The sequence below is a fragment of the Aricia agestis genome, chromosome Z (assembly GCF_905147365.1).
Source record: "Aricia agestis chromosome Z, ilAriAges1.1, whole genome shotgun sequence".
Classification (NCBI taxonomy): domain Eukaryota; kingdom Metazoa; phylum Arthropoda; class Insecta; order Lepidoptera; family Lycaenidae; genus Aricia; species Aricia agestis.
In genome coordinates this window covers 39,104,316-39,131,698 of record NC_056428.1, presented here as the reverse complement: position 1 = coordinate 39,131,698, position 27,383 = coordinate 39,104,316, and the positions used below count along the sequence as shown (strand labels likewise).

Genomic DNA, 27,383 nt, shown 5'->3' with positions numbered 1-27,383 from the left:
TAGTTTATGTAAATCGCTGAAGTGCAACATCTCGGATTCCGCACAAATTCTTATGCAGAACTATGTGCGGCTTTGAATCAAGAAACGGGAATTCTCGTGAAATATGTACAAGGTTTTATGTTAAGCTACCACGTAGGCTACCGCGTACCTACCCACTTGATTCGCACGAGCAAAGGTAATAAAAAATATTTGAATCTAACTTTAAAGCGAACCGCGCCGCGGTCCGCGGCGTGCTGTCGCGCGCGAGTGTGGATCAGCAGTAAGCCCTAAAAATTCAAATAATATTCTACTCTATGACATATAGTCTGTCATATTAAAGTGGCATTTTAATTGAATTTTTGTCGGTTGCGATTGGCCGCAGTAAAGATCGGAACGGCGCCTTTAGTTTATTAGTTTTTATTATTCGTAGGTATATGTCAACAGTTTCTCTATACTTTCGCATTTCTACTGATGGCCGTGCATGGGCTACTGGAGTCCTGTAAGACTTGGTTCACACGGCACAATCCTGCACGATTTTTGCAGTATACGCCTTAACATTCACACTACGATTGTACTGCAACAAATCGTGCAGTACAAGCGACGTGCGAATGGTTCTATACACATTGTATGCGCCACTATTTATTCGTTAAGACTTATACTGCAAAAAAACTTGCAGGAAACGAGCAGGATTGTGCCGTGTGAACCTGACCTAAGCTGATGATGATGATTTGTTTCGAAACCGGTCGTGTAATTTGTTAAAAGTTGTAATAATATCTTAATATAGTGGAAAAAGTGCACGAAAATTTGTGTTTTATTAGTGTTCAATATTATGAATTTCCATCAAGAACCGACAGTACAATCAATAACATATACTGACCTAAGCTGACCTGACTACACGGCAACTGTTAAATCATACTGACGATGAAAAAAATAACGTTGGATTATAGACCCACAGAACAAATTTCAACATAATCGGTCCAGCCGTTTAGGGAGAGTCTGGGAACTCATCGCGACATGTAAATCGTAATAGCAATCATGGTGAGATTGGGTTATCTACGCGACACAACACGACACGACACTTGACGTTCCATACAATTGACGTTTGTAAATGCCCTGACGTTTTACAAATAAACTGAAGACATGAGTGGAATAAGAACTTCACCAGCCTGCCTAGCATACGCCAACGAGAAATCCCACTCTCGAGATAATTAAAAACTACTCGTCTCATAATGTCAAAATCTCGACATTATCTTAACAAAACTCTATAAAAATGTGTTATTTCGATGATAGATCTACGCGAGAAAAATGTTTGTCATGCTAAGGTCAATAGAGATGAAGAGACAAACCATCAAACATCGAGAAAACATGTAGAGTGAGATATCACGTTGGCGTATGCTAGGCAGGCAGACCTGCAATATAGAGCAAAGTCTACCCAAAAGCACCCTGACATTGGCAACTCACTGAGGCCGCCATAATAAAAAGAAGAAAAAAAAGCAGGTAATAAACAGTAAAAAATTGCCGTTTTTTACATAAATGGAGGCTTTAGGGCCGGAGAAATGATGAAATAAAAATATATATTTTATGTATAGCCTATATCAGCCAGATGATGAAGTAGGTAAGTTACAAGGTCTCGGATTCATGATTCATATTATACTTATATTAATTTACTACGGAGCAAACTTTACTTTCAGTTTCGAGCATGATTCAGCTATATCCTATTTACTCTAAGGCTGGTATAAATAATCAGTACTCAAGATGCATCTCGGTCTCAAGACACGGTTCATTCTCTGTGATTGGTTGGCTATCAAAATTTGGACCAATCATAGAGCCGAACCGCGTCTTGAGACCGAGATGCATCTTGAGTACCTACTGACTATTTATACCGGTCTAAGGTCAGGCTCTTTAAGTCTTAACTTTTGAGTTTCAGTCTAAATTATAACTTTGTTACTGACTTATGACTGAATAATCAACATTATTTCCTTGAAACTGCTGCTAGAAAGAGAAGGAAGATTTACAGCAAATTAAGCACACATATTCAAGATGTGGAAAAGAGAAAGAAAAGTCAGGGTATCAAAGTATTATACCATCAGAGAAATTAATTCATAGGCAGATCTACGTAATTTGGTTCGGTTATGTCAGAATGTTAGTCGGGATTTAACGGCTAGGCTGGACTTGACGTACCCCGACCAAATTACGAGGTCCGCAATCTTTCTAATAGTGAATGAATCAATTTTTCTGATATATTCAATTTAACTCTATGATATTACATTAGATTCTAGAAAAATGGAAAAAAATATGTAGAGACGTGTTAGAGTGCAAGGTTTTTGATGTTATCCGTAATTTTATTCGCGCAGAAATTCCTTTACTGGGCAGGAAACCTTGCATTTTGCGGGATAAAAAGTATTCTGTACTTCATAGGCATAAAGATATATTATCGAATTTCATCTAAAACGGTATAACGGCCTGTGTATAAACTAACAAATAAACAGACAGGATTAGCATGTATAATATTGGTATAGATTAACTTGTATTTGAATAAACTTACTATACGAGCGTAACGTTCCTCAACATACAACATACATACATTTAATAAACATAATATCTCATATAGGAATCTCTGTAATTTCGTGGTTTAATAACATATTTCGAGTCTGTTTAATACTCCATCATATATTGTACTGAGTGATGTGTTATTCTGTTTCGAGATTTTGCAGGATGAATGTAGTTCCAAAAGCACCTAGTATGTGAAAGCTGCATTCCTACTTATCTTCATCTTAAATCATCTACTGCTTCTTTAAAGAAGTTAGTCAACGCAATGTCTCGATTCGAGTTTGATTGAAACTACGGAATATAACTATCGAAGCTAAATCAAAATCGATATCGGATCAAGAAGTCGGTCAAATAGTCTCTGCAGTTTTGGAAATAATGCTTCTGTTCGAAATAAGCACACAAAAGTTCCTTGCAGATATTTTTATATAAACGTTCAGAAACCAGGGGCGTAGCTACCGCTGTATCTGCCGTATGCCGCGGTAGAGTGTCAAGTCAAGTTCAAGTATAACTTAAGTGGGGGAGCCATACTTCGGCTCGACTGAGCCGGCTTGACTGGAAAAATACCACAGGCTCACAGAAAACCGTTTCGCCGAGTTAGTGAGTTTACCGGAGGCCCAATCCCCTACCCTATTCCCTTCCCTACCCTCCCCTATTCCCTTCCTTACCCTTGCCTGCCCTATTACCCTATTCCCGCTTAAAAGCCTGCAGCACCTGCAGCTCTTCTGATGTTGCGAGTGTCCATGGGCGACGGAAGTTGCTTTCCGTCAAGTGACCCGTTTGCTCGTTTGCCCCCTTATATTTAATAAAAAAAACAGAACTGGCGAGCAGCTCCGTGTGTATTATCAATTATAGCCCCGGAGCTACGAGGGCCAAAACTAAACTAGGAGTTTTCCGGTTCTCTGGTAGTTTATAATATATTATGCCTAAGCAAAGTTGCTCTCCTTACAATATTTAAAGCTAGAATAGCAATATTTCACCGGTACGCCATAGCGGCGCAATTAGTCCTAGCTACTATTGATCTACCGTGACCAATTCTCTTACACTTTTCCAGAAATCATTACAACCATTGCAACATTTTTCACTTTTTCATTAACAATGACTGGCCTACAAAAACAATTAATAATATTTCGTTCTAGTTATCTGTTACTATTACAATACATCTTTATATTTTATAAACCTCTGTAGACACATCGGTTATTAATATACAGGGTGTAACAAAAATAAGTGATAATACTTTAGGGTGTGTACGTGTTCCTTGTAGAGACTTCACTGTGAAAGTAGCAGCGCTGAAAGACCAAAAATTTTTTCACTTTTGTATGGGGAAACTCGTGACGCTCGGGCCGTTGCCCATACAAAAGTGAAATTTTTTTTTCGTCTTTCAGCACTGCTACTTTCACAGTGAACTCTCTACAAGGAACACGTACACACCCTAAAGTATTATCACTTATTTTTGTTACACCCTGTATATCTATAGACTATACTATAATTTTATAAATGCGAAAGTGTCTGTCTGTCTGTCTGTCTGTCTCACTTTCACGCCAAAACTACTGAACCGATTGTAATGAAATTTTGTACACAGATAGTTTAAAGCCTGAGAAAGGACATAAGCTAATTTCTTACTGGAAAAAATGGTTGTAAGGGGGTGAAAATGCGTAAATTTGTTCAAATTAAGTTAGTTCTAAAAATTCCCAATAGATGGCGCCGTGCGTCTCCTACATCGCGCTGACGCTTGCTCAAAAGTCTTTCTATAATGGGGTGGTATCATCTAACATCCGAGTTTCGACTTTTTTCGATTGTTATTTTTTCTACTTTATTAATAATTAAATAACTCAGTACTTTATCTATGCAGTGACGTAACCTTAAACCTATCAATGATAAACAGTTTATGGGTAACGTTGTGTAATTGGGGGGCTAAATAAACTTTAAAATTTGGCATAAAATATATAGTTTAATTTAAAATAAAAAAAATGAAATATTATGGGCACACTGCACAGTTGTTTTGATTTAAGGGGTACCAGGTTTTTTTTAAACTTTTGAGACCAATTTTGTTGACATCGCGCGCTATAAACTGGACTTCAGTCCACGCGGACGAAGTCGCGGGCAACAGCTAGTAGTGATATAATTTAAGATGATCCCTCAAAATGAATATCCGCACTTAAAATAGTTTTTGCCTCTTGAAAATCCTGGCACGATTTATTTTTAATGTGACAAATAGTGAGAAAGAGAAATAACGTGAGATGTATGCAGCTGTAGTCTGTACTGTATAATAAGTTTAATTTGTATGCAATTTGATATTCTTAAACCTTGAAAAGTGATTTTTAATCGACTTTCAAATTACCTTCCAAAATAATATGTTAAATTAGCTAAGTATTTTTGTTATATTACTGATTTAAAGTTTCATGTAACTTTAGCTCATTCCAGTCCTTCCCAACAAAATCTGTAATATCACATTGTTTAAACGTAAATGCCTTTCTCAATTCTGCTTTAAACTTATAAATATTAGGTAAAACGGCCATATTGATGCTTAACCTTTTACATGAGCTCAAATGATGAAAACATGTCAACTGAGAACTCCCTTCATTCAGCTATAGAAAACTTTTCTTATTACACTTGAGTCTTGACATTTCCGTGACCTTAACTCTACAACTCGACTAATGAACGCCACAGAGAAGCTGTACAGTTTTACATGGTCTTGCTGTTTATTCCTTCTGTGGCTACAACATTGACCTCAACCAAGACGTACAGACGTTACAGCTTTGTATGTTTTTCATTGTCTGTAAAGGGAATTTTCCCACGTCTCAGATTAGGAAAATATAATATAATTATATAGACAACGTGTGGCTTTGCTGATGGTATTTTGTTGTTTTAGCGGCAAGAGGAATGTGTAATATGAGAAAATATCAACTCTACTCTCTAGCTATCGTGGTTTTCGAGATACCTAGGCCGGCATACAGACGGACAAACAGCGATGTCTTAGTAATAGAGTCTCATTTTTATCTTTTAGGTAGGGAACCATAAAAACGTGATATTTAGGGTAACGTTCAAGACCCTGACTGATGCTGATAATGAAAATACTCAGGTAATACTAACAAGGTTAGTCTTGAGAAAATTATCCCCCCTATGTGAGGTGAAACTAAAGCAGTAGATAGGTATTAAGTGTAGCGCGGTTACTTATTTGGATGGTTACTTTAGTTTAATTTTAAATAAAAATTTCTTTAAAGTGCCCTCTCTTGTATAGCCAGTGGCAGATGACCTGCGAGGCGAAAATGGTCGCTTTGGAGAACCATAATATGAATTCATTTTTTTAAAATCGCATTTACACTGTGTTGGCAATTCAATGACATTCGTGACTTTGACCGTTTTGACGATTCATTTTGCGAATTGATTGAGAGGAATTGCTAAATGTGACTATTTTAGCCCCGCTGATCGAAAATTCGTAATTAAAAAAAGTAATATCGCCGTCTTTTTTTTCTATTATACGCTTTTTTATTATACGCTTAATATATTTATCCTCTCTATTATACGCTTACTCTTTCGTTTTCATATCAGTCCTAGTAGACAAGTGGCAAGTGATTATCGTAACGCTAACAAAACGTACCGTATGCGATTTGACATTAGTCATCGCTTCGCTAGCGAATATAACGTCAAATCTCATACATTTTGTGGCGTTGGCGTTGGCATTTACGATAATCGCTTGCTGCTTGTCTAGGCCCTCTGAGTGCAGGCGCGGCGCACCTACTTTATCGCTGAATCGAGAAATTCCGTAACTAAAAACACCTAACATTCGTGTAACGTCGTTCCAGTTCGGCAGACTTCGGTTCGGTTTGACTCGGGGTGCGACGTTGTCAGACTTCGGCACGGTGTTTGAGCGTGCGACTAGACGTATGCGAATTATAATTGCTGATAAAAAATGCTATGCAAAATCGAGTTCCACACGTATTTTCAGAAATCACTTAAATATGATTAATGCTCAAAGCAAGCTACTTACTTTCTTCACATAAAGCTTTTTATATATTTCGTGAATAGTAAGCCGCAGCAATAAAAGTGAGCTGTATTACGCCAGTTACTGGCTTAATTACTTTTCGGATACTTCACGCAACTGTTTTATTTTAACAGAAATTGTAATTATTTTGACAACTATACGGAATATAACAAAACATACTCGTAGAAATAAATAATACTTTAGGTCGTGTATGTGTCCTTCCCTACCCTCCTCTATTACCCTATTCCCTCTTAAAAGGCCGGCAACGCACTTGCAGCTCTTCTGATGCTGCGAGTGTCCATGGGCGACGGAAGTTGCTTTCCATCAGGTGACCCGTTTGCTCGTTTGCTCCCTTATTTCATTAAAAAAAAAAACTTTTGTTTGTTGCGCGTTTTGTAACCTAGGTTAGGTTAGTAACTAAATTGATCTAGATTTTGTGTCGGTACAATAGATTGACGCACTTCCATTGAGAATGTACTAGCAAGTCCTGTCTATAGTGTGAATTACAATGGTAACACCTACTTTTGTTGTGACTATATAGGTAGGTCTCTATACCATATTACATAATACAGAAAACTTAGCTGCCAAAAATAGCCTGATTCTTCACGTGGTCTACTATTTATCTGTGCCATATAACATAAGAATTGCGCCAATAGTGAGATAAGCCCTTTCAAATAATTTTCCCCGTTTTTCCACATTTTCTTTTGTTTTTTGCTCCTATTAGTCTCAGCGTGACAATATACAGCCTATAATAGAGCCTTCCTCGATAAATGAGCTATCTAATGCTAAGTACTCACATACGGTTTTGCTCGATCGAGCAATATCACGTAGAATAAAAACCACGGCTCGGGCTTTCGTCCACACATTCAGCATTGCTCGATAGTTTTTTATAATATATTTATATTCTGTGGTATTGCTAGAGTCAAGTTATTTTCTCACTTTTTGCCATCAGATTCTGGTAGACCTATAATAATAGCTCCCACACCGATTTCGGTGACGGTGGCCGGTTTCATTGAAACCAGGCCAGCTACGCAGGAGTAATTTTATAGTGCCCAAGTGTGTGCGCAGTACACAAGAGCACTCTCTATTCCTTTACTCTCATAACCCAGTGGGACGGAAGACCGACACGACTGGCGAGAGATCAGGCGCAGGACCGACTTTTTACATGCCCATCCGACGCATGGATCATCTTACTTGTCAGACAATCAGGTGATCAGCCTGCATTGTCCTAACCAAACTTGGTAATAACAATATGTTTCCAACGCGGGAATCGAACCCACGACCTCCGAGTCAAGAGCCACGCTCTGTACTACTAGACCACGGAGGCGTTAATAGTAATAATGTAATTGGAAAACCGCTTTTGATGGAAAACAGGATCTACATATTTTGTCAAAAGCTCAAAACATTGCAATAACACGAATTCCATACAAAACGATTGCTTAAATCCAGCTCAGAACTCATGTCAACCAATTAGTCCAAATCTAGTATTTGTAGCTCGTATGACTGTGAGCATATACTGTTTCCGTTTACGGATTTAGCAATGCTATTTATGGGCAGACACAAAGCAGCAGCTCGGTTGAAGTGAAATAGCTCTTACAACTAAAATGGTCCACGAAAATGTTTGAGTTATGAATGCAGTTTTATTTTAAAGAACATTACTGCATTAATAACTCAATAGGTTTTTTATGGGATGATACAAATGCATAACAGCGTCCAAATAAGGCTCCTTCGATCACTCGAGGACCCAAGTAGAGCCAGTGATTTATTGATTTAAAATGTCTTCTACTTGGTTATCCGATTTTTGAAGTATAATGTAATTTAACGCGAGTAAACTATAGATCTATAGTCCGGGTTCCCTAGAATATTTTTTATTTTCATTCATTTTGATAGGACGTACAACAATTATTTTATTTGACAAAAATCTCGAAAGTGAAAGCTAACAGAGATAGAAAGGATTTCATACTTTGACTTGATATTCCTAAAATATGGATAGTTCTATTTGTAGGAAAATGTTACTCTTAAATAATATAATGGGGATTGTCCATTTTTTTTTAATTTTGCTCATTACAAAAATATTTCGAGGAATAAGGTCAGTGATCGTTTTTCTGTATATAAACGAAAAAAATACCCACTAGTTACTTATATTTTTGAACAAATACGTTTAACCTTTGTTTGACCTTCAATTGCGTTAAATTATCAATAAATTCGACTAACATTACGTTTCGAACTTTTGGTAAGCTTCTCGTATCAGCTTTCACATAATGAGAACTTGCATTTGACGAACCAGCCATTATAATTCAGATTGAAAGGAAATTTAAAACATATGCAGAGGTCAATTGGCTTGGCGGCCGATGATGACGTCAGAGCGAAACCTTTAAAATTTATTGAGAAAAAACTAGCCAATGAATTTCAAAATTATTTAATTTATATTCTTAAAATACTCTATTTTAACGAAAAAAAGTACATGTCATTTTTTTTGGACAATGCCCATTACTATTAACCTATCAATATACAATAATCAGCTGGTTAGGGTTCCGTTTTAGAGTTCCGTATTCAACCAAGTTTTATTGATTAATGATTACAGAATATATTGTCATAAGCTGGCGATGGCCTTGGATAAAAGTTTAACGTTTCATAACCTACCTACACTGCAAGAGTACTTCTCAAAGTAATTTGATTTTAAACAGTAACTGAAACAAGATTAATGTTGCACGTTGTACTGAATAAACCATTTTACGAGACCTCTCTGAAATAACTGAAATACTTCAAGTGTGAAGTTAGGTTGGGAATTGAGGAATTATATTTCTTGGTATACAAAATCTTATTGCTTCAAGTAAGCTCTTTAGTTAATTGAACGTTAGGTTTATTTTAGTAATTCATTTGAATACAGATTATAATTACTTAATGCTTTGATGGAGCGAAGCCTCGAATTTTACTGTAATTATAAATAGGAGTATTATATGTCTGTCTGTTACATCTTTATACTCAATTGAACTCATTTACATACCATTTGGTTTGAAGATATTTTAGGGACTAGCCGACCGGGGAAGGAACAGTTTTTATATTATGTACAGTTCCCGCGTTCTAAACGAATTTCTTGCTGGCAACACCTTAAGGCGCTCCCCCTACGGAGATGCCGTAATTTACCGTTTTTAGAGTATTTTAAACTCATAATTTTAAAGCTAAAAAATTATAATAAAAATACTTACAGCAATAATCTTCAGCATATGAACATTCCTTTCTCCGTTATTAATTTCCTATTTTTGTTTATTATACTCATGATATCAGCTTTCAAAGTAATACCAATTTATTTAAATTCATGCACAAATTCAGTATCTCCTTAGTATTTACAAATTACGTTTATTTGAAACATCGAGAACGGCTGAACCATGGCTAATTTTTGTCGTAAAATACTCGCAGAAGTCCAGGGAAGGCTTATGTCAGGAGGGTTAACTATTTTTTAACATCTCATTCAATGATATTGGACTAGTAGGTACTCTTAAGTCTTAACTCTAAACTCTTGCTTCTAGGGCAATGGGCACATGAACTGCACAAATCAGGTATTTTCCTTATAGATTCACCATAGTCGTGTAAAACAACAGATTTGCTTTACCTATCTATACAACATATAAATAAAATTGGAGTGTCTGTTTGTAATATTGAAATAACCGTTTTTTACTACATGCATATGAATATTTAGACGGTACATACACCGAAATAACATTCTTTAGAATTTTTGTCTGTCTGTATGTCTGTCTGTTCCGGCTAATCTACGAAATGGCTGGACCGATTTTAACGAAACTTTAACGTAATAAGGAGGAGGATATTTTTTACTTTTTTATGTTTTACCTATGTATATTACTCCGCCGTTTGTGGACCGATTTTCAAAATTCTTTTGTTGTTGCATAAGATATGCTCCAAATTAGATACCATGTTTATAAAAGTGGTGATCTGATGATGCAATCCATAAGAAATCGAGGGAACTCCAAGAAATTTATATGGAAACATATCGTGATTCTGACTTTTTGTGAAGGATTTCAAGCATGTACTACCAAAAGATAAGACATTTGCACTGAAGTATACCCTGGTTCCGAAGGTGCTGTACAGAACTCTTGAATCCTTATAGATATATTATTATGTTCGGGAATTTCGGTGGTGTGACAACAGAAATACATAATTTGTGAAATTTTCAACTGATTAGGTAGCGCGGTTCTTGAGATACAGCCTGGAAAAATACAAACAGCAAAGTCATTGTACTAGGGTAACGTTTTAACTTTTAACCCTTTGGGTAGTGAACCCTAAAAAGGAAATCATCTTTTTTATTATTATGTTAACGCGGACGAAGTCGCGGGCAACAGCTAGTATACAATAAAATTGTTTTATTTCCCCAAATAAACGGCCCCTAAAAATTCCGCCGTTCATTAACACTCGAGATATGTTTAAAATGGAGCAAACGGAGAACTAAAGAAAATCGTCTTGGTTCCCACAAAGGCTCCGGAATAAAATACTATATGCAATTATTTCGTTAAGACTTCACACTGTTCTATTCTCTTAGACGATGTTTCAACGTGATGTTGCAGTACGAAGTTTTGTGCTCGATTAATCTAATAAATAAAATTCTCGTGTCACTTGGTACTACTAATATATATTCTGTGGTGTCACAGTGTTTGTGTGCGAACTCCTCTAAACGGTTCAACCGATTTTAATGAATTTTTGTATGTACATTCGTAAAGCGGAAAGCCTGAGAATAGGTTTTATCTACTTTTGATATTGATACTAAAAATAATTTATACGGCAAAACAACGTTTTTATTATAATATAGTCCTAAAATCGTAGGCTATCGTATATTCAAAGCCTGAACAAAGTGTAGAAAAAGTGAAGAACAGTCTTTAAAAGTTTGTGACAGGAGTTTTTCTATAGAGCTTTTGATTGGCTATCGTTAAAACGGTAACCAATCAATGCTCAGGAAAGTTAAACTACTTTAAAAAGCGTCAGAAACCGTGCATCTTTTACTTTCTTGTTTAAATATTTTTGTCAACATTCTGATGAACAAATTTGGTTAAAGTTTAACCAACTGTCTATAAAATGAATATTTTCTAAACACTACTTTAAGTATAAAGTTTATAATCTAAAACACCCAAGGTATGATTCACGATTAATCAACACGATAAAAATGTTATACGATATTGACACTAATCTACGCACATGTCACATGCCATTAAAATAACATTAATTTGAAGACTCCCGCAGTCCTCTTCTAAAAATGGCACCATTAGCACACAATCACACCATAACCACACGACGACGTGGTCGGGCGTATATTTCGTATTGTAAATGAACTGGACTATTCACACATTTTGCAGTCGTTGTCGACCACTTCTGGGATACCAACCACATCGCAACCACAACGTTGCGTCGATGCAATGACAGTGCGCGCACACCGCCCGCGCTCTTCTCCCCTCTGTTTCATTGACTTTCGTACGTAACCACATCGCAACTACTGGCGACGACGCAACCACGTCGGCATTTTGTCGGTACCACAACGCAACTACAAAAAGCTGCAGCGACACCATTCACACGTAACCACTGCTCGACGTCATTTTGTCGTTGCGACGTGGTGTGGTTGTAGTACGTGTGGGTTGGCCCTAAAATCCATGTACGAGAAAAGTCGAGGTTTTTTGTATAATAATAATTATATTGATTGTACTCGTACTATTCGAGAAATTAATTTCTAGTTATGTTGAATCAATGTTAACTGATCTATTGGCTGGGCTTAACGTAACTTTACCAAATTGTGTACCTCAATCTGTCAAGTAAAGTTATGTGTGTGTATAGTCTCTAGTTGAAACTTACTTTCCTCTGTGTGACAAATATTGTAAAACTAGATGACGCCCGGAACTTCGTTTATCGCGTGGAAACCGTACATTTTCCGGGATAAAATGTATCCTATCTTTCCCGGGATTCAGAAATCGCCGTACCAAATTTTAGCAAAATCGGCTCAGCGGTTTGGGCGTGAAAAAGGTAATGAACTAACCGACTTTCGCATGATTATTAGGAAGTATGATTTAAGCCTGTTGTATTACAGTCGCAAGATACATAATAACTTTACCGGTTCTATTTTTATGCAGCATTTGTTCGATACAATTTTCGTATCATATGAAACTCTGGTGACTAACGAGGTATTTTAAAGATAAAGCATATTAGATTACAATTACACTTGAAAGACCGTAAGACGTACTATAGACTCACTCAATCTTCCTTCCCCTTCAACCGAGGGAGAGGGTATGATCAATTGTACGAAGGAAACACTCAGCAAAATTACTTTAGCAGTCAGCTGCATTATAATTGGTTATTAAAGGAGGCCAACCTAGTGGACCGTTGGTTCCCTCGTGAATGGGTTCGGTCCCATTTGAGACGTTTTCATATCTCAAGTACTAGGATGGGAGAACGTTAAAAGAAAACATTCTATAGAAACCCGAAGTAGGTTGGTGATGGTAGTATTGGTTAATTCCTTCCTCGGGACTAGGCCGACTATTTTGCGTTGCCTTGAGAATACCATTCAGCAATCTTTCTGAAAATATTAAAGAACAATAATATGAGGTGTTTCAACATTCAAACATGTTCCAGAAAACTTTGACGCCCCCATACTCGTAATAGGCTGCAGACCGATCTGACAGGACTCTTGTACATTTTTTTAAATGAAATAAGGGGGCAAACGAGCAAACGGGTCACCTGATGGAAAGCAACTTCCGTCGCCCATGGACACTCGCAGCATCAGAAGAGCTGCCGGTGCGTTGCCGGCCTTTTAAGAGGGAATAGGGTAATAGGGGAGCGTAGGGATGCGACGGGAAGGGAAAAGGGGAAGGTAGGGAAGGTAAAAGGGTAGGGGATTGGGCCTCCGGTAAACTCACTCACTTGGCGAAACACAGCGCAAGTGCTGTTTCACGCCGATTTTCTGTGAGAACGTGGTATTTCTCCGGTCGAGCCAGCCCATTCGTGCCGAAGCATGGCTCTCCCACGTAGATTTCCGAGTGTGTGCCCGAGTCGGCCTGCTATCAGTCCGATTAGATCGATCGGCCTCCCCGTATACAAGCCTTAGGTAAGGTTCAAGTTGAAAGCCGGCTACATGAAGCGGCAGCAGACGACGTGTCGTCGCGACACTACTATTCTATGTATTTCTATGAATAAGTGTCGCTAGCTTCGTGTCGCTACCTGCGGAGGGTGTTTCATAGAAAAACATAGAAACCCTGTAGTGTTGCGACGACACATCGTCTGCAGTAGTCGCGTGTCGCTCGGTTCTAGGGTTGCTGAGGATTCCTCTTCCGCTTCCTCATAATGCGGAAGTTCCGCAATATTTTGGGTCCCTCAACCGTTACCGCATCCTCATAAATAAAAAAAAATCCTCTTTCGCTATCGCTTCCTCAAAATTTAAGAGGAATTTATGAGGAATTTCACTGCGCATGCGCGTCGCGTATCCAATCATGGCAACGCACACACCAGAGCGCGAGAATTGTATCATTTACTCATCTTTTTTTTGTGTGCGTGTGTTGTGTATGTTACTGAGCACCTCCTTAACTGCTGGACCGGTTTTGATGATTCTTTATTGTGTGTGTTTTGAGAATGGTTTACATTCATAGTTTGGTCTACTGGAAAATGCCCTTTTAATTATTTTTTGTGTAATGTATGTACCTAGTTATGTACAGACAGGACAAAGGCTTTTGGGTTGCGTCCGCTAGTATTTATAATTTCCTATCATCCCATTCCTCATCCGCATCTTCTTCCTCAAAAAATATCCTCTACCTCATCCGCATCTTCTAAATTTGCGCGTGACAATTCCTCTTCCTTCTCCTCTTCCTCATAATCACTTCCTCAAAAACCCTAGTCGGTTCCAACTTGTACCTTTAATTCTTATCGACACCACGCATGTACGGTAAAATGTCTATATTGAATTGGCTTGCAGCCTGGAGGCCACTGGCAGGCTTCACACGAGGCTGTTGTAAGGCCGTTTTATATTTAGGTACATTTTATTTTCACTCTTATTTGATTTTCTACAAATGATAATAAAGTCAGATAAAGTCTTTGTAAATTGTAGCACAATTCTTACTTTAACACCCTTTTATTTGCTTGGGCTGTATGTATGTAACGGAATATTTGAACCAATGAGTTTCTAAAATACTAGAGTAGCAATGTCTTACAAAAGATTCTCAGAAATGCGTAACCACTTTTTTGTTCAAAAGACAATGTCAAGTCATATATTCGTTATGTCATTATATATGTGAGATATGCCTGCAGGCATCTTCGAAGTGGCAACGCGTTGCTACCGTAAACTTCCAATCTAGTTACGTTAGTAACATAGAATATCATTGATTTGAACACGATTTTTACCTAAGATCTGCGAATAATAAAAACTACCGATCTTGGCATCTAGCAAATGACAATGCAATAATTTGTTATGTGTTAAATTTCTTAGTTTTTACAAACTAATAAACATTATATTATGCGATTTCTTTGCGATTACTATCCAGTGGATATTCGTCAATGATTGCTAATGATCGACATCGCACGACACAGTCTTGCATTATTAATTATTTTAAGGCCTCTTTGCATGATATTTACCTCTGATCACTACTATGATGTGGTGATCAGAAGTAAATATCATGTAAAGAGGCCTTAAAATAATTAATCTGCTTAAATTATAAATAAGTAAGTATTAATAAAAATATATAAAACTCCAAAATGTGCGATTAGGATTACCCTGGAATAACACCTATCTAGTTTGCTTCCTAGAAGTCCCAATTCAGGGGAACGTATCTAGTATAATTCCAATACCTTCTAGCCTATCGATACAATATATTTAAAACTATGTTAGATATTTAATTAAACCGATTTCAATGACCCTAAAACCTAACTGATAAGAGCAAAACGGTCTGCGGTCATGTAAAGGTATTTTATAGAAAAAACGACTTTAGGGTTAGGTAGATAAGTATTAAATTGATTTATTTAACATTTTTTATATGGTAAATATGCATTTAATGGTAAATATGCAGATATTATACTCGTAAGTACTTTACCGTATGATGGGTTTAAGTTGTATTACAAAAACTTCAGTTCCATTCCGATTAATTTGATCTAAAAAGTAAACAATGTAAAGATGACTATAATGCTACCGAATGCAATATTACAGACACATAGAACGAGTCGGAGACTGAATTTGGAAAATTTTTAGCCTTGAATTTTGCAGTTGAAAATTATAAAACTTCTAGATGACCAGCAATTTTTTAGCCTTTATTTACTTTATTTCGGGTACGAAAAATAATTCTCAGAGTTCAGACCCACTTGTATAAGCAAACAAAATCTTATAAAAATCTGTCCAGCCGTCTCGGTAGAGTTTAGCAACAAACACCGCGGTACCGCGAAAAGAAAATATTGTACAATAAATATTTTATACTGTTTCTATTAAAAACAAAACTCAAGAAAATGTGAAAACATTTTCCGCCGGGATTATTTAGACAAAAGATAGGATTGCAAACACTTTTCCTATAAGCGGTTATTAGATTCTTGATTAATAGAGTGTTAAAATATTTCAAAAAGAGCAGGCCAAAAAGTGTCATATTTCTTTAAATACATAGTTTCGAACTGATAATATATAAATATTACACTCCTTACTAATACAGATAAATGTACGTAGCACATAGGCTACACCGCAAGATCACAATAGTGGACCTAGCAGCTAAAGGGGGGCAGATCCAAATTTTAGCCTTTACCCTTTTTTTCGCCTACAATTTAAATAAGAAAACTAGCTATGATTTGGTGCATTCAAGAGGCACGTCCGACGAAAAACAAGCGCGCTATAACACAATTTGGAACTGCCACCTTATTCTGCTTGGAGCAAGAAGGGAGCAGGTCCGGACCTTTCTATACATATTTAAATATAAACTAGCTATTTGACCGAGCTTTGCTCGGTTTTCGATAAAACACGAATAAAATGACATTTTCTAAAAATGATTCCTAGCTAGATCGATTTATCGCCCCCGAAACCCCCTATATACTAAATTTCATGAAAATCGTTGGAGCCGATTCCGAGATTCCAATTATATATTTGTATACAAGAATTGCTCGTTTAAAGATATAAGATATTTATTTTGATTGTTTAATTCTTCGTGCACTGATTAATAGTTATTGAAATCAAAAATAACCATGTTTACGCGTTTTATTATCATTAATACAAAATAGGGTAGAATTTTTCTTTCATCTTGGTGTAAAACGGAGGCAGATCCTAACTTTAAAAAATCCTAGTAATTCTGTAACTTCTTTAATTGCCTTAAAATCTTGCACAAAATGTGTATATATGTTCATATTATATTATACTATATAACGATAAGACATAAATACATCAATTAATTTTTAAAACCTTTTTTTTTAATACTCGACAATTTTGAAATTTGGACTTGCCTCCCTTTAGCTGCAAGGTCTTCAATTGTACACATATATAAATCCAGCCAAAAACTTCTGTAGAATTATTTGAATCGGACATATAAGTTTGTTAACAAGCCAGACAAAGATAAATAGACATACTTATTATTCTTTTTTTGCCACATTTCAAATGCACCTCATCTTCTCATGCAATGCGAACTGACCCTAAGTTACTTTAGGAATAGAAGCGTCGGTAGTAGAAAATCAATTTTCGAGAGGTTACCTAGAGGCTAGATGCAGCCAAAACAATTTACTATTTGATTGGTTACACCAGGGGTTCCCAATCTTTTTAGGCCTGCGGTGCAGTTAGACTTCGCAACATTTTTTCCTCTTACCTAGCTCATTAGAAAAATAAACATAAATAAACACCTTTAAAGATTACAGTTAGGTTAAGCAGGTAAATAATAATAAACAAATATTAATTAATCATTTACCAGCTTTACATAAATAATATTATTATTTTATTTTATAAATTATAATATTTATGGTTTCAGATAACGATGGGGGATCGACTCACGGCGCCCCTCTTGCCTTTCCACGGCGCACACTTTGGAAATCCCTGGGTTACGTTACAATATACAATATTATGTTATATAATTATGTTATAGCTTGGTATACAAATAGCTTGCACAATATGCACGATGGATTTTCGTGGAAGAGTTTAAGCCTGTACAAAGCATGTTTTAGAACTGGAATGCCGCTTTTCGCTCTCGCTTAGTGTTTTAACTTATAATATTATAATAGGCATTTGAATAAAAAAGTCATACTATAATTCAAGCGAAAACTTATTTAGCAGTGTTGTGCATTTTTGGGATGGTTTAAAAATGGTTTAATTTCGTTAGAATTCGAATATACGTTAAACGTGGGAGAGCCATGCTTCGGCACGAATGGGCCGGCTCGACCGGAGAAATACCATGTTCTCACAGAAAACTGGCGTGAAACCGTTTGCGCTGTGTTACGCCGAGTGAGTGAGTTTACCGGAGGCCCAATCCCCTAACCCTATTCCTTTCCCTACCCTCCCCTATAATTCCCTTCCCTTCCTTACCCTCCCCTATTACCCTATTCCCTCTTAAAAGGGCGGCAACACACCTGCAGCTCTTCTGATGCTGCGAGTGTCCATGGGCGACGGAAGTTTTTTTTTTTATGAAATAAGGGGGCAAACAAGCAAACGGGTCACCTGATGGAAAGCAACTTCCGTCGCCCATGGACACTCGCAGCATCAGCTGCAGGTGCGTTGCCGGCCTTTTAAGAGGGAATAGGGTAATAGGGGAGGGTAGGGAAGGGAAGGGAAGGGAATAGGGGAGGGTAGGGAAGGGAATAGGGTAGGGGATTGGGCCTCCGGTAAACTCACTCACTCGGCGAAACACAGCGCAAGCGCTGTTTCACGCCGGTTTTCTGTGAGAACGTGGTATTTCTCCGGTCGAGCCGGCCCATTCGTGCCGAAGCATGGCTCTCCCACGTATACGTATACGTTGCTTTCCATCAGGTGACCCGTTTGCTCGTTTGCCCCCTTATTTCATTAAAAAAAAATAGTGACCACCGGAGGGGTGTAATGAGAGGAAGTAATATTCTCTCTCTCTCTCTCATGGCTCTCATACGATGAAAGTGTATGTCTGCTGCTGCTCTTTGATTTCTGCTGGCTCTCCCGGATTGTCTTTGTCAAAGGTTTTTATAGCCTTGACGCATCTGTTGTAGTCAATCAACCTATTACCACCTATTACTAAAATACTCAATCACGTAATAGCACGGTCTGAGTAAAAACCGGCACTGAAACGTTCAGTGCCGGTTTTTACTTAGACCGTGCTAGAACTAAAAGCTCCACGAAGCGCAATTAATACGGATTGTAATAACGATTTTATATTTTTTCTCTTTGTGTACTCTAATCTGAAAGGTTTTAGGTGCATTTCGAATAAAACACGTACATGGGGTATTTTTACCTGACCACGGGCTTCTTTAGTGTTAACTTGTTACAAGTTCATCTATACATATAATAAAACTGTAGAAATGACAATTCTGTACATTAAAGATATCCAAAAAATAATAAGCGGGGGCTGTTACTACATCGCTATAGAAGCCAAAACTGTGGTTAGTTTTTTGTCTGTCTGTCTGTCTGTCTGATAAGTCTAACCATCATTAAATAAAATAGTTTATTGTTTACCCCTAAACATTTTACTAAAAATATATGACAGGATTTGGCAGGCGCAACCACGATATTTGAAGACGCGAGTGGAAGAAGGGAAGAACAAGATAAGTAACTAGTAAAAAAATTGACGTTTTTTTTGCATAAATAGATAGTATAAATCATATATAACTATTAACCTACAAATATACAAAAAATCAGCTGGTTAGGGTTCCGTTTTAGGGCACAGTAGTCAACCAAGTTTTGTTGATTACAGAACCTTATAACGGAACCCTTCCGAGCTGAATTTTTGTATATTGATAGGTTAATTATTATAGTTATATAATTTAATAGTAACCTTATCCTACAAATAAAACAATCCATATTTTAGGACCATCAAGTCAAAGTATGAAATCCTTTCTATCTCTGTTAGCTACTTTTGAGATTTTCCGAAAATAAAAATGTTGTTTGTCTTATCAAAATGTAGCTCTCACAAAAATTAGCTTGTTAATAATCACAAAAAAATTTGTTCTAGGGCTCCCGTACTAAGAGGCTTGGCAGCCAGAAAAATGATTTGAAATAAAAAACCGTGCATTTTATGTGTATCCAGATATATTAGCCAGGTGATGAAGTAGATAAGTTACAAGGTTTGTTCATATTATAAGGGAAAAAATGAGTAAATGTCCCTGTGTTACAAAATATTAGTTATCGTGTTCATCACTCACGTCCTCATTTATTTGCGAGTATTAATAATTATAAATGTTTATGTCTGTAGTAGCTCTGCCAATAGATAAGTTCTCCTTGGCTATGCGAGTGATTTCAGTTAGGAAGATAACTAAATTCCTATTAGAAGTGCACTCTAAAAGCCCCCTTACACGGGGAGATCGATCGATTAGGTCGGACCGACTTGACCGGACTCGTGCACACACGGAAATAAAACGGGTCCTACGTAATAGTTAAGGAGAGCAGATAAAGGTTCGCAGCTTGTAATTTTGACATAAATCTATAGAGAAATTGGAAACTAGTTGATGCCCGCAGCTCCGTTGCTCTAACATTATTTATAGTATCCCGCGGGAACCGTACATTTTTCAGGGATAAAAAGTGTCCTATGTCCTTTCCCGGGACTCAAAGTATCACCATACCAAATTTCAGCAAAATCGGTTCAGCGGTTCGGTCATGATAAAGTAACAAATAAATGGACTTTCGCATTAAAATATCAAACGTAGTCCGTAGTCGGCCTGCGGGCTGCGATCAGTCTGACTGGATTGATCATACTCCCCGCGTATGTGAAGGATTTAATGTGGCCAGTGCACAGGCACAGGTTAAATAATATGTGGCATTTGCCACATATTATTTAATAAGTTGATAATTATGAGGTGGTTGTTTTTAATAGCAAGATAATATGCTAATTTTTCTAACATTTTTCGTTTGTGAAACACGTGTGAAGTGAATAAAGTGCTTTCGCTCATGCAGGTTTATTCAGTACCATACAAAATTCCTGTTTGTGATGCAATCTTATTTTCATATCAAAGGAAATGCTTTAAAAGCCATTCCATTTTAGCTCTTAAAACTAATTTACCTAGTCGTTAACTAAAAATAAACTAATATTATTTTGTAAAAAATAAACTATAAGTACGTAAATATACAAAAAGATTAAAAAATATTGCTTTGTCACTAAATACTACTCTATTAGCACCTCATTTTTAACCGACTTCCAAAAAGGAGGAGGTTATATGTTCGGCTGTGGATATATATATATATATATATATATATATATATATCCAAAAGTAGTTAGGTTAGGTTGGAACTCAGACCTCAACACCCAGATATAGGAGCCCCGCGTAGCGTAGCGTAACTTTTATTTTGTAGTAGTTTGTCAAATAAATTGGGGTAGGTTTGTAAACATTTACCAAGATTAAGATAATATTAAGGGGTTGAAGTATTTTCTTACGCGATGGTAAGATGGTAAGGTGGATTAGTAGGTAACTAAAAAGAGTAAAATTATTATTTTTAACAAAAAATTAAAACCGACTTCCAAGGTAAAAACAATAATAACATCTGAAAAGTATTGAATAATTTTTCCTATCTATTAGTGCCTTTTTCCGAAATCGGCTAAACCTCAACTATTTCTGTACTCAATCTTCATAATTTTGAAGTCGGTGCAAGTTCCAAAAGTTTCAAATATTCTGTCAGAGAACTAAAGATTCAGCTATCTGGTACCGACTTCAAAATGATGAAGATTGAGTACAGAAATAGTTGAGGTTTAGCCGAATTCGGAAAAGGTACTAATAGATAGGAAAAATTATTTAATACTTTTTAGTTCATATTATAAGGATGTTATTATTGTTTTTTACCTTGGAAGTCGGTTTTAATTTTTTGTTAATTTAAAATCGAACGGATTACATAGAATGTCATAATAACTGAAACCTTCCTTTTTGCCGTAGTCGAGCAAATAAACTGTTTTAGTCTAACACGAAGCTAGTCACATTTAATACTAAACATTCTGGATGGTGACTCTCTTCATTGTTTGGACCGTAGTAACAAATGAGAACTGCAAAATTATCATAACTTGAATAATTATTACCACTTGACACCCGCATGGCCTTAAGTACATTGCGATAAGTGTTTCTACTAAGTATTTGAAATAAGAAATAAATAGTGCCAATAAAATAAAATATTTGGTACTTTGAGGATTGATAAAGAAATTATGGGTGCCAGAAAGTATATAAAAATGTCAAAAGAATATTCCCAATACAGGTGCCTTACTCCCGAAAGTGATATCAACTTGATACGAGTCTGATTTCGATTTCGTTTTTGATGTCATTGTAACGCGTAGGAATTCCGGAACAAAATCGTATCAAAATCGAGATGTTGACATGGCGTCTTGTCAACGTCGTTATGGCAATTTTGTGTTGTTATTTAAATTATTAGAAGGTTACGAAAAATATGAAATATTATGTAATGTTTGTGTTTTTTCGTCATACCATAAAATACATTTCTTTAGAAACATTAGATGGATGTGCTCATTTTCTACTTTAGTGGGTTTAAAATGGTTATTTTCGTTAAGAAACATCTTGACATTAAACAAATATGTAAATTCTCTTTCGTAGTTACACTTAACATTGTCATAAGTACCTATACATATTCTAATATATTTTGTAGACATCAAAAGTTAGTTTTTATTTGGACAATAATAGTCCGTCCGACGCACCTTACTTATTTATACGTGGGAGAGCCATGCTTCGCCACGATTTGGCCGGCTTGACCGGAGAAATACCACGTTCTCACAGAAAACCGGCGTGAAACAGCGCTTGCGCTGTGTTTCGCCGAGTGAGTGAGTTTACCGGAGGCCCGATTCCCTTCCCTATCCTCCCCTATTCCCTTCCCTTCCCATCCCTACCCTATTCCCTCTTAAAAGGCCGGTAACGCACCTGCAGCTCCTCTGATGCTGCGAGTGTCCGTGGGCGACGGAAGTTGCTTTCAATCAGGTGACCCGTTTGCTTGTTTGCCCCCTTCTTTTAGTTCCAAATTGAGCCACATCCCGATCGTGCGCTAGCATAGCTGTCAGGAATAGCAAAATCCATTGAGGTTGAATTAGTTTCAAACCGATCCGCAGCACGATCGTGCGCTATTTTAGATGTCTGTCTAAAGCATGTCTAAAGTTTCAAAAACCGTTGAAATCGAAAATCGAAATCGATATCAGTTTCGGGAGTAAGCCCCCAGATTAGGAAGTGTAGACAGAAGCTTAAGTGGCTGATTTCAATTTATTTGTCCAAAGCTTATTAGCAAAACGGAAAAATGAAAATTTCATAACTCATAACACAAACAAATAACGCTTCAATAAAAGTGTCAACAAAAAAAACAACGTCACAGCAACGCGACGGTTGCGTCAATTTGAAAAAAAGAACGAACTTTTTCGATCCAATCTACCATCTTGGTCGATCCCGGCTGTGAAACTGGAATTGCTTTTATTTATTGCGTCAACGGAATTTCACAAACAATTTTTGGTACTAACTCCATCAAAAGCCGGCTTTTACAATCGTGTAAAAATATGATCATACCATTTTTCGTGTCTTTACTAAAAGCTGTGTTAAAGAGCGACGAGAGATTTTATATGTAAGGGAATTTTTAATTCGTCTGTTATTACAAGTTTGGGGTTTGTTTAAATAACTATCGTTTATTTATACATATCATAAAAAAGTATGTCCAGTAAGTATATATAAATAACATGTTACATGATGTCTGGTTACTAAGTTCCATCCCATTTTCTGAGGATTTTTTTTTGTAAAGTTTTTTTATTAATAACGTAACCATTATTATAATTCATTATAAACAACGTTGCTGCTGCCAAAAAGCAAATTGGCAAATTTAAAAAAAAAGTTAGATGATGATAACTGACAATCTACATTTTACCTACAGGATTTCACCATATTTTATACAAGGGGTAACAAAACTAAATGATAATACTTTAAGATATTAGTTATAATATAGTTATATAACTCTAGTTTACTGTGAATGTGGCAGCGCTGAAGAAGTAACTTTTTTTACTTTTGTATGGACAAATTCATGACGCTTGGCAGGCTGACCGTACAAATTACAAAAAAGGAATAGCTCTTTCAGCACTGCTACTTTCACAGTGAACTTTATAAATAAGGGACACATACACACCCAAAGGACCGAAACACAATATAACCGCGCGCGGCACCTCAACACCTAATTAACGGAATTCTTTAGATTTTTTTATGAGTTTTGAATGATTTTGCCCCCGATTTTGAAGGTACGGTGCCGCAAAGCAGAACTATGTCTTTTGGCCCTTAAGTATTATCACTGTTTTATTACGCCCTGTAGATGGCCGCTAATTAAGGGGATCGGTTAATACAAAGGTGCACGACATTTAGTTAATTGCATGCGTACTGGCCCAGAATCACGCCTGTCACATTCCAGATATAAATAACGCCCAACGACAACTGATTGTCTATTCTACAGATGATGCTTTCTGTATTTCATTGGATTCGCTTTTTTGATTATAGCGGGCTTACATCATTCCAATCCAGTGCTACTGGAATCATATAAACAGGTTGCGAATTGCGATGCACTCAATTTGTAGTGCATTCTAGTACCCGTTTACACTGTTCCAGCAACAACCAGCACTGGAATGGATCACTGGATTAGACAGTAAACGCGCTATAACCAACAAAGCGAATGCAATGAAATACAGAAAGCAAGTACATTAATTTGTAGAATAGACAATCAGTTGTCTCTTAATAGAATCAAGCAGACTCTTTTAAAGACAGTTTTGCTCTATCAGTCTACAATTAACTGCATTATGGACATCTAGCAAAAGAAAGTAGAGCACATGTCATAACAATTATTATTATCTGTTATTAGGTTTGTACTTTAATATTTGTTTCAGCTATTTTACCTTAGGGTGGGTTGCACCAAATTTTTCTAACTATAACTTAACTACAATGCAAAATGTCATTCATATCTTTGGTTAAAGTAAAAAATGGACGCCATATTTAACCATAACCATAGAGCTCGACAAGGCTTTAAATGCACGTGGCGTAAAAAGGAACTAATGCTGTCATCATACAAAAATGCCATTTTTGACAGTTCTCCTTTACCAAAAGCGCCCCCGCCCACGTTCATTTAAAGCCTTGTCGGACCAGCAATGTCTTCTGTCAAATTCTGTTGTCAAAGTTAAGGTTAAAGTTAAATTAACCTTAACTTTAACCATAACCTTGACCATCACTTTAACTTAAACCACGCCTCTGGTGCAACCCACCCTAAAAAATGTTTAGGTAGGCAACAGGCGGACCGCGAAATATTGTAATGTATTTTATACCAATTATCAATTATGAATACATAGATGAGGCCTACGAGTATGTATACCTTTATTAATTAAAATAATATTTTTAAGCTACATAAGACAAGTGTGTTTTTTTTTTCTGGGCCTCGTTAAAATTTTCCCACAGTATCCGGACCCCACCTAAAACTACTTGCTGACCCCTGGTTTACAGGGTCAACCTTAACAACAAACCGTACATTTTTTGGGATAGGATCCAGAGCCTAGGAATTTTCGATCGGGTCATCCAAAAAAGTGGAGAACGCCGCTAAAGAAGTTTTCACTAATTCACGTTTTGACTAAAACTTGCATCCTCGATTTTGTTTGAGAACTAACTTTAGGTTCCAGACTGGGCTGGAAAAAATATCAAACCACGCTAGCCCCGCCTACACTATCCTCCAATCCCATGCTCCAATATATATGATATTATAATGATTTCATGAATCGTGCCTGCATGAATTGTACTTTGCGCTGCAGCTAATAGTGAACAATATCGCGCAACAACAGTTCCCGCATTATAGCACGAAAGTAAAGGTCGTAAGTCCCAAAAATGTTTTGATGATTACTTAAAAATTAAATACAATACTAATATTTCCTTTAGCCATTATTTTATAAAGTGTGTGATTGTAGTAATGCAAGTTATTTAACGATAGTAACTCAATAAGTGTAACAGATATTTGTTGAAAATCCCAGAAAGATTCATAATTTCGAAAAATATAACTATTGAGTCAAGGTAAGTGAATCGTGTTTTCTGTTAGGCAAATATCAGATAAATATACAATGATTAAATAAATCTCAATTTCATTTAAAGTCAATCGTCTTCCGGGATCGTAATACTTATTAGAAAACACAGCAAAATGTGACAGGCCGCTCTTAAAACTCGATAGACTTTTAAACTATGACCTAGGCATACAGCTCAAAAGTCAAATGACCTGCTATGACTTTTTCGCTTAAACGAGCGAGCCAATAACTCGCTCGTCCAAGCGGACACCGTGCCCAATCTAGCGATCGCTCAGATTAGCCTTGGATAACTTTTCACAAACGAAAATAAACTTTGATACACCACTAAATAGGATTTAAAATAATTCAACCGATTGCTGAGATAGCTTGTGTATTACACAAATGAAAATGAACTCAATTTTTTGGGCAAAAAGTTTTAAATTAGCTCCGCTGCGAACATGTCACACTGAAATATTAATTAAAATTGTATTACACTTGTACAGGCTATACATTAATCGGTTACCTTATGTGGTAAGTAATACGTAATATAGTCTTAATAACTACGAGTTTTTTTTCTATAAGTATTTTAGACCAGAATTGTAGAATAAGTACAGAAATCGATTCCCTAGTATATTAACTTTATGTAATCATAAACTAATATCATAATAAACACTATTTATTACGTATCTTTTTGTAACTACTCTACCTAGCTAAGGTAGAGGGCGCCGTGACAAAAAATTGTTACTTGTAACTGCGCCGCAAAATGCAAAGCAAAGATTGGGAACCGCTGTCCTAGACTAAAAAGGTCAATGACCGCTGGGGACACCTAATTTCATTTTGACTATAGGCTATCCTAAACTCAAATCAGGGTTAATTCATATTGAAAAGCGAGGTATTGCAAATTGCAATTAATATCCAAAATCGCAGACGGCAAGTCTGTCAGGGAATAAACGTAAAAGTCGGAGCAGAGGGTGCTACTAACACATACAGTAAAATCCTATTACTGCGATCAATCATCATTTTAAGTACACACCCGTAAATAGAAGGACAGTTAATTTAAAAAATGTGGCAAGCCAACTGCAGTTCATGTTACATAGCATATATTGTTGTTCTAACAATTAATCTACGTCACACATATTATGTTTAATGGAATTTTTATAGAGCTCTGTGGATTTCACAATTCCGTGTAACTTTAAAACTAGATTTTAAAAGTAGTTTTAACGTGGTCTAGCGTATCTAGAGTGTCACATTATAATTGCGGCCGCGCTCATAGACATTTACCAACTACTTAAATTTAATTTATTGAAGAGTTTGACAGAAAATGTATACAGTAGTTGAAGTCAAGTATTAAATCTCTCCGAGTATGGCCGTTAGTACTGACTACTGAGTAATTATAATTACTCAGTAATAATAATTATTACAAATAATCCAAGTTTTGGTATACACACATAAAGTTAATATACCTAGCAGAATAGAGCAACAATCTCGAGCTGTCAAACGAAACCGAAATTGGTTTCATCTCTGTGTAAAAATATTATATAACGTATACACCTACACAAGCATGACCGAACTTGATTTCTATGAGATTAAATTGTCAACGTGCGGCACGTGCCGACTGGACGTCAAATAAAGAGTGCTGCTGTCATGTATATCACACGTCTCTTTTTACCACTTTCTACGTGGGAGAGCCATGCTTCGGCACGAATGGGCCGGCT

General features: G+C 36.6%; 1 protein-coding gene and 1 long non-coding RNA gene across 9 annotated transcripts in view; both read right to left on the bottom strand.

Moving 5' to 3' along the window:
- The window catches only part of LOC121739525 (hepatic leukemia factor-like), a 239,920-nt gene that overhangs the window by 182,171 nt on the left and 30,366 nt on the right, over window positions 1-27,383 (bottom strand). The gene's annotated exons all lie outside the window — the stretch shown is intronic.
- On the bottom strand, window positions 209-8,491 carry LOC121739528. The gene is made up of 3 exons (XR_006037461.1): window positions 8,481-8,491; window positions 3,954-3,958; window positions 209-266 (listed from the first exon to the last, which is right to left on the bottom strand). It is a non-coding gene; the product is annotated as an uncharacterized LOC121739528 (long non-coding RNA).